At 50.7% G+C, this 10,973-nt stretch overlaps 1 protein-coding gene across 2 annotated transcripts in view; it reads right to left on the bottom strand.

Annotated features, from left to right (window-relative positions):
• Positions 1 to 9,660, bottom strand: part of SMARCD3 (SWI/SNF related, matrix associated, actin dependent regulator of chromatin, subfamily d, member 3) — an 82,550-nt gene extending 72,890 nt beyond the window's left edge. Inside the window, exons 1-2 of one of the 2 annotated variants that reach the window (XM_042811155.1) lie at positions 7,963 to 9,660; positions 7,493 to 7,529 (exon numbers count right to left, since the gene is read on the bottom strand). The gene's annotated coding sequence lies outside the window, so the exon portion shown is untranslated. The remainder of the gene's footprint in view (positions 1 to 7,492; positions 7,530 to 7,962) is intronic. The other variant, XM_042811156.1, reaches the window with a different exon arrangement.
• Positions 9,661 to 10,973: the final 1,313 nt, after the last annotated feature.

Genomic DNA, 10,973 nt, shown 5'->3' with positions numbered 1-10,973 from the left:
TGTGCCATCCCTGCCCATCCTGTGCCATCCCTGCCCATCCTGTGCCATCCCTGCACATCCTGCCAGTGCTTCCAGGAGCAGAGCCCAAAGCTGCACACAGTACTCCAGGTGTGGCTGCTCCTGCCCCAGCCCCAGCAGGACAACCACCTCTTGTGACAGAAGGCTGGCTGAGTTCAACGCAACCCAAAATGCAGTTGGCCCTCCTGGAGGCCAGGCCCTCCTGCTGGCCCACGGTGAGGCTGATGGCAGCACAGCCTTCTGAACGCTGCCTGCTCCTCCCAGCTCAGGACATACACAGATATAAATACCAGGCAGTAGTGCCTGTGCGTTTGCTCTTTCACTGACCTCAAGTAACATGACTTCCATACACACGTGTATCCTACAAGTATGAGCAATCATCATGAAAATATGCACAGCACTTTTCTTTAAAGAGCAAAGTGCTCCAAACTGAAAATACGACATAGTAAGTACTGATAACACTTGCAAGTTGCTTATGTTTAAGAAGAAAAATGAGTGATTCAGGGGAGCTCATCAGTTAGGGGCACATACTGGAAATCAAAAAAATAAAGGAAAAACACAAAACCACAACAAGCAATAACAAAATCATACAAGATTCTTCTTTTAGAGTGAAGTAAGGATATAATCAAAATAGAGGTGAGTAAATAAGTAATACAAATGACATGGACATGTTGCAATCTCTGCTGTAACTCGCTCTCAGTTAAAGAACTTAATGTATTTGACTCAAGACCAACGATGATGCAAAGTTGAAAGCAACAGAAGAGTTTTACAGTGTTTCAGTAACAAAAATGATTTGTAACAGAACAGTAACAGAAATGATTATGATTCAGATCTCATTTGATAGATATGAAAACATAGGTAGTTGTTGACACTGAGCATTTCTGTTAAGTACTTAGAAATAAGTCACAGAAGATGCTCGTGGTTTATGCAGATGACAAAATAAAGACATGTTGATTACTACAACCACCCCTACAGAAAGGTGCTAAAGTCAGAACTCTTCACGTTGGTGGTGAGGCCCTGGCACTGCAACGGGTGCCTCATCCCTGGAGGTGCCCATGGCCATGGATGGGGGCCCTGGGCAACCTGAGCGGGTGGGGGACAGCCAGCCCAAGGCAGGGTTGGAATAAATGATCTTTAATACATGGAATAAATGATCCCATCCAAATCAACCCCTCCACAATCCTCTGGTTACTGTAGGATCCATTCTGCTCTTTATATCACGGAGAGGTGAGAAGCTCTCTTCTCACTGTAAAAGGAACCCACGGGAGCAGTTCAGATGCAGACACCTACAGTCAAACAGACAAACCAGGTCTTCTTTATACACTGCAATGCAATGCAGCGTCAGAATTGAAACTGCAAAAGCATTTTGTGTAAGTATTTAACAAGCACTAAAATGTACAGCTGCAAACTGAATGGTGTATGCAAGCTGCTACTCTTCAATTAGCTGCTGTGATAAAAAAACTGCTGAGCACATTCCAGACACAGAGATCCTATCAAGAGCTGCACACACTGAAGAATGCTGCCTCGGTGCTTCAGCTGGGCCGATCAAACTGTATTTAACTCAGATTTCAAGAATTTCTTCACAAGACGGATATGACAGAGGAATTCTGTGACTGAACAGCGCTCAGGCAGAGCCAGTCTTAGTCTCACACACAGGTCCCACAGGGGCTTACAGCAAAGCAATGGAGGGGAGAGAAACCACCACAAGAACAGGAATAAGCAGCCAGGACAGAGCAGAACTTGTAAAACCAGGACTTCAATGTTTTCAAGGATAGGAGGGAAGCAGAACAGTTGTAATGGTTTACAAACAAAAACGTAAAGAATGTTCACAATTAAATTCCCTTGTAACTAGATGCATTTGTAGGCATTTGAAATAAACAAATTTTGGTTATCAGGAAAATGACAGCAAGATTGCTAAATATTGCAGCTCAGCGTTGGCCCTTCAGTAAGAGTGAATTTTGGAAAGGAAAAAAAAAGGATAAAGAAAGCCCAGGGGACTTCTCATAATGTCAGCAGATCAAATGCCATCCATGTTAGGACACTCGAAGCTCTGACTCAAGGCCAGGCTGGATGGGGCCCTGGGCAACCTGATCTGCTGGGTGGCAACCAGCCCACAGCGGGAGGTCGGAACTGGACGATTTTTAAGGTCCCTTCCAGCCTCAATTATGCTGTGAAGCAAATGGTGTCCTGGGCTCCATCAGCAGAGGGGTGGCCAGCAGGGACAGGCAGGGGACTGCTCCCGTCTACTCTGCTTTTCTGAGGCCCCACCTGCAGCACTGCATCCAGGTCTGGAGCCCCCAGCACAAGGAAGACAGGGAGCTGTTGGAGAGGGTCCACAAAGAGCCATAAAGATGCTCAGAGGCTGCAGCACCTCCCTACAAAGACAGGCTGAGGGAGCTGGGCTTGTTCAGCATGGAGAAGAGAAGCTGCGGGGTGACCTCAGTGCAGCCTGCAGTGCCTGAAGGGAGCCTGCAGCCAGGAGGGGAGTCAGCTCTGTGCAAGGGGAGATGGCAGCAGGACGAGGGAAATGGTTTGGAGCTGAGGGAGGGCAGCTGGAGGTTGGATGTCAGGGGAAGTTGTGTGCTGTGAGAGCGGTGAGGGGCTGGAACAGCTGCCCAGAGAGGCTGTGATGCCCCGTCCATCCGTGGAGGTGTTGGAGGCCAGGTTGGATGGGGCCCTGGGCAGCCTGGGCTGCTGTGCAATGGGGAGGTTGGTGGCCCTGCATTGGTGGGGGGTTGGAGCTTCGTGATCCTTGGGGTCCCTTCCAACCCAACCGTTCTGTGATTCCAGATGAGGACCACTCCAAAACTAGTGTCTCCTATTTTATCACGTTGGTCCGTGGTGAATCAGAGGTGGATGTTGATGGTTTGGCAGTAGAGGTCGAACCGTCCCAGTAATATTCTGTGACATTCCATTGCTGTGTTACAGCTGGCAGCAGAGGGGCAGCCTGATAAGATGGCACCTGACATGGAAGTCTGTATGAAGCAAAGATGTGCCACGAAACAATGGCACCCATGGACATCCATCAACACTTGTGAAGAGTTATGAAGACCACAGGGGATGTGAGCGCAGTGAAGGCTGGGTGGATTTCAGCAGTCAAGATGGTGGCAGTGAGTCACTTCCACTGCTGCACATCGTTAGGAATGCAGCACACAGGTCCTCATTCATTAGCTGGCAAAAATGCATAGCTAATTGTAGTCTCTGTGCTGAAAAATAGTAGTCTGTAGCTGAGGATGTGCTCCATCAAACAGTGTCATTGTGCTTTGTAGCTGTAGTAGTTTTCATGGAAATAATTAGAAGGCATTACTTTTGGAGCAACTACATGCACTGCTACATTCTGTAACCTTTATTAATAAAATACTCAACCTTTTGCAAAAACAATATAGCACATCCTTAATATGTGTCAAAAGAGAACAAACCCAGAATAGTAACAGCTAAATGAAGAATGAAGCTCAGGGAGGAGCTGTTGTAAGCATAAGTGAAAACATCATTTAAAACACATCTGCGATTCAGGAAAAAGCACAAAATTTAAATGAACATTAATTTAGATTTCATAAGTCACAGAGGGACAGTGACAGACACATAGATGAATGACAGACTCATTTATACTGTTATCTGATCCACCTGGTGAACAGGGAATAAGAACTACACATAAACCAGATGAGGTTTAACAGAAGCAAGTGTAGAGTCTTGCATCTGGGGAGGAATAATTGCATGCACCAATACAGGTTGGGGGATGAGCTGCTGGAGAGGAGCTCTGCAGAGAGGGACCTGGGTGTCCTGGTGGACGACAGGTCGGCCATGAGCCAGCAGTGTGCCCTTGTGGCCAAGAGGGCCAATGGCATCCTGGGGTGCATTAAAAAGAGCGTGGCCAGCAGGTCGAGGGAGGTGATCCTCCCCCTCTACTCTGCTCTGGTGAGGCCTCATCTGGAGCACTGCGTCCAGTTCTGGGCTCCCCAGTACAAAAAAGACAAGGATCTCTTGGAAAGAGTCCAGCGGAGGGCCACGAAGATGGTGAGGGGCCTGGAGCATCTCTGCTATGAGGAAAGGCTGAGTGAACTGGGTCTGTTCAGCCTTGAGAAAAGGAGACTGAGAGGGGACCTGATCCAGGTCTATAAATATCTGAGGTGTGGGGGGCAGAATGGCGAGGCCGGACTGTTTTCAGTGGTGAGTGGAGACAGGACAAGGGGAAACGGCTGGAAACTGCAGCATAGGAAGTTCTGCACCAATGTGCGAAGGAACTTCTGTACAGTGAGGTGACGGAGCACTGGAACAGGCTGCCAGGGAGGTGGTGGAGTCTCCTTCTCTGGAGATGTTCAAGACCTGCCTGGATGCCGACCTGTGAGACCTGCTGTAGGGAACTGCTTTGGCAGGGGGGTTGGAGTCAATGAGCTCTGGAGGTCCCTTACAACCCCTACAAATCTGTGATTCTGTGAAACAAAGGCACATTCAGTGAACCTAGAAGAGAAGACAAGGTGCATATTGCATGGAATGGGAAGCAAGAAACTGAGAAAGGTCTTCAGAAACATGGAAGAAACAGCACAGCAAGCTGCCCCACAAAGTAAAAGCTGAAGAGTTTGCACAGCCCCAAGGGCAGGAGCCAACACAGCATGGCAGCAGAGCTAATGCTCACTTTGTAGCAGCACGTACAGCCTGATGTGCTGCAACAGCCCCAGGGACACAGATAAAACACAGGTGTAAGGGTATGACAGGAGGGAGGGAAACAGCAACAGTGTGAACCAAAGTGAACCAACTGAAGCCTCCTGTACTGCCTGTGACCCCACCTGCTGGGCCTGGGTTCGTTAATTTTCTTCACAGAGGCCCGTGGGGCTGTTTGGGCTCGGGCAGGATGGTGCTGACAGCACACGGATGTTTTGGTGTCTGCCAAGCAGTGCCGTGCAGAGACAAGGACCGCTCCGTCCTTGTGCTGCTGTGAGGGGCTGGGGGGCACAGCCAGGAGAGCTGAGCCAGCCTGGTCACAGGGATGTTCCTTCCCTTACGGAGTTGTGCATGGTGATAAAAGCTGGGGGAAAGAAGATGGACATCGAGGGAAGCGATCTGTCCTTCCATAAGGCCTCACGAATGACGAGCCCGCTTTCCTGGAAACGGACGGCCACTGCCTGCCAGCTGGAACTACTAACTGCATTCCTTGTTCTGCTTTGCAGCTTTTGCTCTACCAGTTAAGCTGTCTGTGTCCCAGTCCAAGAGTTCCCATGTTTTTCCCTTTCCAATTCCCATCGTGCTGTAGGGCAGTAAGAGCAGAACTGCATGAGGCGGCGAGTGCCCAAGAAAATACAGACGTCAAACGATACAGATTTTGTCAGCCACAGCCACCCACAGCATGAGCTCTGTGCTTTCTCCAACTGCCCATAGTGGTCACTGCTCCTCTGTGGGCAGAGCCAGCCAGGACGCTGATCCGACTGCACGAAGTTATTTGTATGATCCCAAAGAAGAAAAACATGGGAATAAAAGAAACTGAAGTAGTAACCTGTCCTTTTATACCACTGAAATGGAAAGCTTCACGAAGATCTCAATGACTGATATTTAAAAATGATTCTCTGCTGACCCAGCAGGTACAAGCACAGCTCTTGGCTCTCCACCTGGACATCACCAGTAACAACAAATTCTTCAGTCTCCACAAATTATATGTATTTTGCCAGGGGAAAGTGTTTGCAAATCTTTAATACTCACAAATTCATACACTGTGAACGTTAGGCCCTGCACTTCCTCCACAACACTTTCAATTTCTTTAATACCATTGAAAACACATTTGTAAATTGAAGGCTGTGTGCACATTAAAACTCAAGGTTATAAGTTCTCCCACTTCAGTACAACTGAAAACTATGGGCATGTGGTTGGTAAGCTATATTTTCTTTGCTGCAATTTAGGATCTTGATAGGAGCTGAATCATTTAAACAAATTACTTTTAGAATGCATTTACAGGCAGAGAACAAGACAGCTAAATTTCAGGGTAAAAATAAAAGAAATAAAACTAAAAGATACAATAAAAGAATGGCCCAGGTTGGAAGGGACCTCAAGGATCACGAAGCTCCAACCCCCCACCAATGCAGGGCCACCAACCTCCCCATTGCACAGCAGCCCAGGCTGCCCAGGGCCCCATCCAACCTGGCCTCCAACACCTCCAGGGATGGACGGGGCATCACAGCCTCTCTGGGCAGCTGTTCCAGCCCCTCACCGCTCTCACAGCACACAACTTCCCCTGACATCCAACCAAGCCTTTCTTCTTTGAGCTTAAAACCATTCCCGCTCATCCTATCACTGTATACCTGAGTAAAAAGTTGATTCCCCTCCCGTTTATAATCCCCTAGGTGTTACCTCAAAGAAGCATTTTGCCACATTTGCTGCCTTGCATTCAATGGACCTTGATCCCAACCATACACGAGTAAGAAAATCACAGGCAAGCTTCCAGGGATTAGCAGGTTATTATTCTCTTTGCCTGTACATATAACTTCTTTTGGGATGGACCTGCAGATCTCCTCCTTTTGGTCTGGTCTCTGTTTCTGCCAAGTGGCCCCAATCTTCTACCATTGGATCCCAAATAACAAGAACTACCAAACTGCCCTTCCAATGGACAAACCCTTAATCAGCAACAGCTGTGAGCTGCATTCGGCTGCTCAGTGCCTTAAGGCATAGGCAAACTAAACTGTCCCACAGTCCTCCCTGGACTCAGAATCCCAGAGAAAGTTCAGCTGAACAGAAAGGGACAAAACAGTAACAGAAAACATAATCACAGAGAAGTAAATGGATTGAAAATGTGGCTAGAATAGTGCAGTCCAGTAAAATGGAAAGACTCCTTCCAGAGAAGGTAACGCTGAAACAGCAGACCTACAAATTGTACGATTTGTAAGAATCAGACAAGATTTGTATGATTTTGTAGGATGTAGCCCAAAGTGCTGATTCCATCATGAGCTGAATTGAAAGGCATGTGGAAATCGTTCTGTATTTGCTTTACTTTCCTCTTCTTTTTTTTCATAATTCCACTCCAGGATGGATGCAGTACATTACAGCTCTGTGCTCCACGGAAACCACGCTCAGTAAACCACCACGAGTGTCTCCCTGGACCAGAGCTCCCCAGCTCACCAGCAGCAAAGAGCCACACATTGCAGGCACCAGGCAAAGTCCATAGCAGCGCTGCAGCAGCTGAGCAACATGGTTGTAAACAGGCCAAACCAGACAGTGACAAGCCCAACGTCTCTTAAAACCAAGAAGTTCTAAGCCAGGCTATTTAATTCCAGAGCAAAACAGACTGCATTTTCTCACTTCACCAGTGGCAATTTTACTAGTGAAAAGACCTGTGCAGGCTGTGAAAGACAAAAAGGCACTGAACCTTACAGCCATCCTGCATTGCTGACCGAGAACAGATGCAGCTGGGCACTTAAAGTGGAAGCAACAAGAGCAGAGGAACTAACGTTAGAAACTAGAGACCTGAGAGAGGGGGATTTGAGAACCTTACCGTGGAGATGACCTTCCAACAACAGCACCAGGGAAGCCTAAGAGCAAAGAGTTAAACATGCTAATTTAAACCTGCCGTGAAAAGTAGTGCATCCTACAAATCAATGACTACCACACGAGCTAATTGCAGTTACTCGTAGCAGCTGAACTAATAAACCACCACAAGGAACACTTGCTATCGCTCTCCCCCCACAGGCCTGCTCTTAGCACCACACTGGCTAACATCACTTGTTCTGAGCCAGGCCACCCTGCCGATCGCCCCCTCCCTGGCAGCGCCAGCAGAACCATCAGAGAAAGAGCTGTGCAACCAGAGGGCAGCTGAGGGCAACAGCAGCAAGCAAGCAGTTCAGGGCTCACTTCACAAAATACCAATACTTTCCAGATATCCGAAGCAATATATCTTCCAGTCCCACGCCACAGACACATTCTTCCCAGCTGGAACATGTTGCCTTTTAAAGGACTAACACCTACCTGTGCCAGACTAGGCAGACGGCGAACACCTACAGTCACATGTGTGCAGACCAAGAGGGAGCAACAACCTTATCCACAGCAGGACGGGGCAGGAATCCAGATATTGTATCATGATGAATGAGCAGCAGACATTCTAATTGACCTGAAGCAGGAGTAGCTCTGAGACAGCAGGTGGAGGACACATTTGGATCCAGCTCTGAAAAGAGAAAACAAAATACTGAGTGATAGAAAAGAAGTATACAATATAAATAAAAGCTTTCTAGAACAGACCAACCCATGTGATACTTCATAAGCAGCACAACTTGAAAGGAAGGATGCAACTGACAGTGACTAAAGCCCTCCCTGCACATCCATGTTGCCTGTAAGGTACTTCTGCCCAGGCACTGCACCACACCTGGATAGCTTGTAAGCTGTTCAGCTGTCAGTCTGTAGCCAGCTTGTGACTGAGCAGGTTGGAGATGAGGTGAAGTATACTTCCCTGTAATGTGTCGACATGTTGAGGCTTACGTGGTAAGAATCACAACATGGTAAAGTTTGGAAGACATCCCTGGAATAGGCCTGGTCTAACCAAGAAGATGGGGATGCTCATGAATCTCACATGAATGCTCTCGGTTCTATTTCTGCCATAGGACATCTCCAGTAACTCTGGGGAAAGCAGCCCAGTCTGGGAGCTGCTGACCAACCAGCCTGCTTTCATGCTTCAAAAAAGTACCTCTAAAGGCTCTCGACCTTCCTGGCATTTCCACAGGAACTACTGGCTACCCTGACAGGCTGTCAGTGCTGCAGACAGGAGAATGACTGACCCCACAGACTCAGGGTACAGTCAGGCAGCTTCAGTAGCTGCATGTTCACAATAAGGTCCAGAATCGATGGGCCTGAGGAGGAAAAGGCCGCTCCTTGGAAAGGAACATACGAGAGCATGACTTTGTTTTAACAGCCCTCCACTGCAGGTGATGAAGGGCAGAAGCATTACAGCACAACAAATGTGCACCCACAGCACTCACAGGTGTGAGCTCACACCCAGCCATGCAGTTAGAAGCAGCTGTTCAGAGAACAGGCAGACAAGAAAGGAAACACGAGCATCACGGTGCCAGGCTGGGCAGTCCAGGGCAGCAGCAGAGCAGACAGCCCCAACTGGGCAGTAAGGAGTCTCAGCTCAGCAGGGTTGAAGCAGGGCAAGAACAAAGGGCAGAAAGACTGTGGTGAATTGTGCCAAAATAGAGTTAAAGAAGGATAAGGTCTAGGATAGCAGTGACTGAGCACAACAAAACAATAGAGGCAGTGCAGGTCAGAAGGACTGGGCCAAGCCAGCAAAGAGCCAGAGCACGAGGTACAGAAACAGCACTGCCATGCTGTAGAACAGGAGGTATCAGAGACTGACAGAGCAGCAGCCTCACGCTCACCATGCCCAGGGGCCAGGCTGGGAATTACTCCCCTAGTGCCAACGGGCAGAAATCCTGCTCAGAAAGGAGGTCTGGTTCCTCGTGGCAGTGCCCCTGTGGTGAACAGTTGGGTGTCGACTGCTACTGAGGCAGTACCAAGAAACCGGTTCTTTTCAGAAGGTGCACAACTCCTCCAGGCACGTCGTACTTTGAAGTCATTCTCCAAGAAGGGCGCTGCTGACGCCCACAAGGTTGGAAACGACCTGCAAGATCATCTGGTCCAACCTCCCCCCCATTCCTATCAGTACCACAAGCACTAAACCATCTCTCATAGCTCCTCATCCAGGCGCCTTTTGAACACCACCAGGGACGGCGACTCCACCACCTCCCTGGGCAGCCATTGCAGTGCCTGACCACCCTTTGAGAGAAAAAGTTTCTCCTAATATCAACCTAAACCTCCTCTGGTACAACTTCTGGCCATTTCCTCGGGTCCTACTATTTGCCTGGGAGAAGAGGCCAGACCCTTTTGCACCACAGCCTCCCTTCAGGAAGTTGTATAGTGCAATGAGGTCTGCCCTGAGCTCCTCTTCTCCACACTGAACAATCCCAGCTCCCTCAGCCGCTCCTCATAAGGTTTGTGCTCCAGACCCCTCACCAGTTTCGTTGCCCTTCTCTGGACACGTTCCAAGGCCTCAATGTCTTTCTTGTAGTGAGGGGCCCAAAACTGAACACAGTACTCGAGGTGCGGCCTCACCAGTGCTGAGTACAGGGGGATGATCACCTCCCTGCTCCTGCTGGCCACACTGTTTCTAATGCAGGCCAGGATGCCGTTGGCTCTCTTGACCTTCTCATCCCTCTCACATTTAATCTGCACTGGCCTTTCCCAGCAACTTGACCCCGGGGTCCCTCCGCAGGTGGCGCCGAAAGAGGAACCTCAGGAGAGAGCTCAGGATGCAGAGAACGACAGGGAGGGAGAACCGCCTGCCGAGGCAGCTCGGCAAGGCCTGCGCTGAGAGCAGCGGTCAGACGCGGCGCACTTTGTACTCGGCGAGCACCGGGCGACGCGTCTCCCTCTGCGAACACGGCGGGTGCAGCCCAAAGGCAGCGCCGGAGACGGCCCGCAGCCGGCTGCAGGACAGCACCGGGTGCCTCGGGGCGAGGGGACGGGGATCCTTCCGTCCAGGCGCCGTCAGACGAGCGCTCCACGCCCCCGGGAAGCTCAGCCCACGCGGCAGGAAGGGCCGCCGACGGCTTCTGCAGCCCACACGCGGGGCGGCATCCCGGGACGACGCCCCCCGCTCCGCCCGCCTCAGCGCGACGCGCCGAGCACCGGAGCCGCCGCGGCCCGTCCCGGGGGTGTGGGGCGCGCGCTGAGAAAACGGCGGAGGCCGAACGGGCGGCACGGCGGGGCGGCGCCGCGCCCGCGAGGAACGGCGCGGGGCGATTCCCGGCCGGAGGGCAGCGCCCGGCCGAGGCGTCCCGGGGCGGGGGGCAGCGGGGCGCGGCGCTCACCGTCCCGGCCATTCTCCTCCCGCCGCGCCCGCGCCGCTCTCCCGCTCGCACCGGGGCTGCCGTCCCGGCGCTGAGCGCCTGCGCGACGCTGCGGAAAGCGGCGCAGGGACCGTCTGC

This window comes from Centrocercus urophasianus, unplaced genomic scaffold (assembly GCF_019232065.1).
Source record: "Centrocercus urophasianus isolate 14NV4802_14NV808 unplaced genomic scaffold, USGS_Curo_1.0 seq_1208, whole genome shotgun sequence".
Taxonomy (NCBI): Eukaryota; Metazoa; Chordata; class Aves; order Galliformes; family Phasianidae; genus Centrocercus; species Centrocercus urophasianus.
The sequence above is the reverse complement of the archived record's forward strand: the minus strand, read 5'-3'. Positions and strand labels throughout refer to the sequence as shown.